We start from the raw sequence: 5,471 nt of genomic DNA on the forward strand, positions 1-5,471 counted from the left end.
ATTTTCCATTAGAATTGGTGAATTCGATGTTCCTAATGCTTTAATTTCATGTTTTATACTTAGGAGAGCATAGGAGAGCGAAAGGATCGAGAAACGGGCCAAAAACAGAGAAAATGGGCCAAAGTACGAACTCAACACGGTCTAGACATCCTCACACAGGCATCCCACACGCCCGTGCCATTTTAACAGGCTCGAGCACGACCTGAAGAATTGCACACGGGCGTGTCCCTGCCGAGCCCAAGTTGAGTCCAATTCGGAAAGGGCTAATTTTGAGGGCTCATAGGCATTCCAAAGCCTATAAATACACCCTAGAAGAGGAGAAAAAGAGACACATAGAATAGGGAGTAAGGAATTACTCCAAGGAAGCCGATTGATTCATCTCAGAAGCCGGATTCACCATCAAGACTGAAGATCTCTCCTCAATTTCCCCTCAGGAGTTTTGGGTTTTCTTTATGTTTTGTATTATTTATTATTCTGAGATGTTTTCTTATTTAGTTATGAACTAAATCCCCTAAATACCTAAGAGGAATGAAACCTAAGACGAATCTTGTTATTATTTTCTGAATTGTATGATAAATATTTAACTTGTTCTTAATTATGTGTTCTTAATTCTTGTTTTGATATTCCAGGATACTGATTCAAGATAAGCTCTTATTCAGAGGAGGAATAGACCCTGTCTAAGAGTACATTTATTATAATTACGCGGAGTTGATTGCGCGCCTAGACATAGGGTGACAAGATTTTTCTGGATTAGGGTGAAACCTAATAAGGGGATCCATAGATCGAGTTAATGCAACCCTAGAGTGTTAATTAGAAAAGTCTCAGTTATTCAATCTAGGAATTAGACGTTATTAGTCTTGAATAGGGATAATAACATAACTTAGGGATCTCTACGGAACAAGTTAAATGAATAAATCTTCCAGTTTGGAGCCAGAATAACAAGTACAGTCTAGGTGGATTTTTCCTTAGGTATTGTCTTAATTCAATCGATTTTCCCAAAAGCAATTCCCTAATTCTATTCTCTGTGAGTTCTTAGTTTAGATAATTAGTTAATTAAAACAAAAACCTCTTTATTCTTAGGCTAGATAATAAAAAGATAGTCATTACTAGTACTTTTAGTTCATTTGGGTTCGACAATCTGGTCTTGCTAAAACTATATTACTGTTCGATAGGTGCATTTGCCTATATCGCGATAATAGTTAGTTTCAAGAATGATTAATTATAAATTTTTAAAACCTATCACGAAATAACGCGATCAAGTTTTTGGCGCCGTTGCCGGGGAACTAAGATATTAGGAACGCTCAATTTTTATTACTTTAGCCATTTATTTTTCTTGCAATTTAATTTTATATTATTATTATTACTTACTTATTTACTTTTTCCTTTTTTTGACAGGTTTTTATAGTTTATGACTAGAAGAAACCCGTCAGGGCCACTACTTTTTGACGAAGAAATCAATCGCACAGTTCGTAGAAACCAAAGAGAAATAAGGCGAAGCTTAAGATACACGGAGAACGAGCAAGAAGACGATACTCAACCCCCAACTGACGAAATGGCTGAAAACCAAGGCAATCAGCTACCTCTTGCAATTGCGGTTAACCAAAATCCTACTCCACGCACTATGTATGATTATGCTAAACCTTCTTTAACAGGAACTGAATCAAGCATAGTTAGACATGCTGTAGTTGCAAATACTTTTGAATTAAAACCTAACACTATTCAAATGATACAACAATTTGTTCAGTTTGATGGTTTGCAGGATGAGGATCCCAACGCTCATTTAGCCAACTTCTTAGAACTATGCGGTACATTTAAAATTAATGGCGTTTCTGATGATGCCATACGTTTTTGGTTGTTTCCCTTTTCATTGAGAAACAAAGCTAAACAGTGGTTGAACTCGTTACCACGAGGGTCAATTACTACTTGGGAACAAATGACCAAAAAATTTTTACTAAAATATTTTCCACCGGCTAAAACGGCTAAATTATATAATGATATCTCTTTTTTTGTGCAGATGGATTTAGAAACACTCTACGATGCATGGGAGAGATACAATGACCTTTTGAGAAGATGCCCCCACCATGGGTTACCGCTTTGGCTCCAAGTACAAACATTTCACAATGGTCTGAATCATTCAACTCGACAAATGGTTGACGTAGCTGCGGGTGAAACCATCAACAATAAAACACCGAAAGATGCCTATGAGTTTATAGAGGAGATGTCACTGAATAATTATCAGTGGCAAGTCATGAGGACAAAGGCAACGAAAACAGCCGGCGTTTATAACATCGATTCGGTCACCATGCTCTCTAATCAGGTAGAAATCTTAAATAAAAAGATTGATAGTTTTCTTAATTCTTCACAGGTTCACCTAGTAATGCAGTGCGAAGCAAGTGGAGTTGAAACAAACCATTCGGAATACCAACCTTATGGCCACAACATGGATAACGAGCAATTAAACCACATGGGTAATAATCCTCGATCGCAAAACAATCCATATAGTAACACTTATAATGCAGGTTGAAGGAACCACCCCAATTTCTAGTGGGGCGGTCAAAGAAATCAAAGACCACAACATCCTACGGGCTACCAAGAACCATCCTACCAACAGGAAAAGAAGCCAAACCTTAAAGAGATGCTCTCAAAGTTTATATCAATGTCAGAAACCGTTTTCAGAACACCGAGACAGCACTTAAAAATCAACAAGTGTCGATCCAAGGGCTCAAAACTCAGATAGGCCAGCTTTCCAAACTAATCTCCCAACGACTACAAGGTAGTTTGCCAAGTAATACCAAACCTAACCCAAGGGAACAACTCAACGCAATTAATATTTAAGATTACGAAGGAGTCGTTGAGCCTGAACTAGAACTGAGGCAAGAAACTATGGTAAGCAAAGGTCAAGGTGAGGTAGATCAAAATACAAACAAACCAGTGACTGTCGAATATAAACCTCGTGTGCCATACCCCAACGTGACAAGGAAAGACCGTTCAGATGAACAATTTGGTAAATTCCTTAAACTCTTAAAAAAATTACATATTAACTTACCATTTATTGAAGCTCTATCGCAGATGCCAAATGCAATGAAATTTTTAAAGGAACTTTTATCAAATAAGTGGAAATTGGACAAGGCGTCACATGTGGAGCTGAACGCAGTTTGCTAGGCCATTCTCCAAAATAAACTACCCAACAAACTAAAACACCCAGGGAGCTTTACTATTCCTTGCTTAATTGGTAGTTTAGATGTTAATCATGTATTAGCTGATCTAGGGGCTAGTATCAACGTCATACCTTACAAAATGTTTAAGCAACTAGGTATCGGGAAACCCAAACAGACTAGGATGAGCATTCAATTAGTAGATAAAACTATAAGATTCCCTAGAGGTATTATTGAAGATGTGCTAGTTAAAATCTATAAATTTATATTTTCCGTTGACTTTATTGTTTTAGATATAGAAGAGGATAGCAACATTTCCTTAATTCTAGGAAGGCCCTTTTTAGCAACTGCTAAAACCATCATTGATGTTGGCATAGGTGAACTCACACTCCGGGTGGGAGACGAAACAACCACCTTTCAAGCTCGCAATTCTGGCAACACATTAGGAATTGAAGGTGATAATTTAAACCATTCTACTAAAACTAACAATATGGTGCAACCTACTTTGCAGAAAATAGTAGAGGACCTATTCATAAAGATAAAAGATTACAAATTGAGGAACTCGATGAATGACGGACGCACAAACCAAGAACACCCGAGTATTTTTCCATTCGGTATAGTGGAGGTGAGTCATCCCAAGTTCAACACTTTTAAGGTAAACATCACCCTATTAAAACCTTATTTTGATAAGATTGATAACAGGAATGAGGAGTATAAACTCCTCAAACCACCATGACCATTCACTGGAGAGGTAAGTCAAGCTTAGACTATAAATAAGCGCTTCTTGGGAGGCAACTCGAGCACTAATAATATTAATTTCTTTAAATTTTGGTATTTAACTCCTAACTTACTAATAGAAATCTTGAATACAGGTGTTTCCATAGAGACACGGCCAAGCACACGGGCGTGCTTAAGGCCGTATGAAAATAGGGCAAAAGATTTCCCTAACATGGGCTACGATTAAACACCACGACCGTGCGATATGGTCGTGGTCGAGCCTGCCAAAATAATACGGGTGTGCGACATGCCCGTGTGGAAGAACCGTGGGTGAACCTGTTAAAACAGTACGGGCGTTCAACACGCCCGTGTGGAACACATGTTGTCGAACCTGTTAAATTAACACGAGCGTGGGAGAAGCGAACGAAGCTAGACATGGTCGTGCGACACGTCTGTGTGAACTCACACGCCCTAGGAACACGGGCGTGTACTAAATGTCTGACGTGGCCAAATTTGAAATTCGCGAATCACACAGGCTGAAATTGGGGAACACGGGCGTGTAATATGGCCGTGTGCCCCAAAATCTATAAATATCCTAACCCCAGCCGTTGCAACTCTACACGACCTCCCTGCCATGCCCGTGCGCCGCCTCCAACTTCGTTTTTTATGCTCAATCTCTCTCCCTTAGCATTTGTTTACTCCTTTCACTTCTATTTTACTTATTACTAATGCTATTTATTAGCATAATCTTCATTGCTATCGAATTATTTTTCATTTTACTCATTATTTTATCATTTAGTTTGCATTCTTAGGTTAGTTATTATACATTGCGTATTAAATCAAGTTATTAGGGAAAACTCATACCCATGACTTTACCATGCTCATTCTCATGATATTTCCATGCCAATGTCTATCATTCAATTTGCATTTTTCAATCATATTGTTAGAAAAGCCTCACTCTTTTGTCCTACACATGCCATTACTACGTTCATTTTTATACAATGATAAGGTCACGAAATTATTATATTAGTTATGTTTGGTTGTGGCTGAAATTCTGCTTTTTATTTGAAAATTGTATTCCCTTTACTTTGACCACTCATCAAGATAACTTTATGATTCTAAACGCAGGTGCCATATCATCTTCACGTGGTAAAAAGGCCGCCATACTTACCTCGAAGAAGAGGAAGGGAGTGTCATTTTTCGTGGGTCCAACCATGAAAATTTGTCAAGCTCTCCTGCACTTCCCCCGAGGGCCCTAAGAAGAGCTTTTCCAAATACTTCGGGCCCGACCCTTAATTGCGGGTCGTTGCATTGACTGGGCTACCGTAGAACAAGTTCAGATGGCTGATGCGATTCAGGCCCTCCTAACCATTGACCCTTGGGAGTTGTTTTTTGGGATTATCGAGCCGACGTATCTCGAGCTCACGATGGAACTATGCTCAACGTTCCATCTTCAGATCGTGATGACAAATTACGATGATCCCGACACAGTCTAGTTTTGCCTAGGTGGGTTAGTTCGCCAGCTAAGCATCTTAGAGTTTGGTGCTGCACTAGGCTTATATACGGAGGAGTTCAAGGAGGAAAATGAACTACATGCTC

At 38.9% G+C, this 5,471-nt stretch overlaps 1 non-coding gene across 1 annotated transcript; it reads right to left on the minus strand.

Moving 5' to 3' along the window:
• Positions 1-1,982: 1,982 nt before the first annotated feature.
• On the minus strand, positions 1,983-2,088 carry LOC128291335 (small nucleolar RNA R71). The gene has a single exon (XR_008281111.1). It is a non-coding gene; the product is annotated as a small nucleolar RNA R71 (small nucleolar RNA).
• Between the last annotated feature and the right edge of the window lie 3,383 nt (positions 2,089-5,471).

The sequence above is a fragment of the Gossypium arboreum genome, chromosome 3 (genome assembly GCF_025698485.1).
Source record: "Gossypium arboreum isolate Shixiya-1 chromosome 3, ASM2569848v2, whole genome shotgun sequence".
In the NCBI taxonomy this organism is placed as follows: domain Eukaryota; kingdom Viridiplantae; phylum Streptophyta; class Magnoliopsida; order Malvales; family Malvaceae; genus Gossypium; species Gossypium arboreum.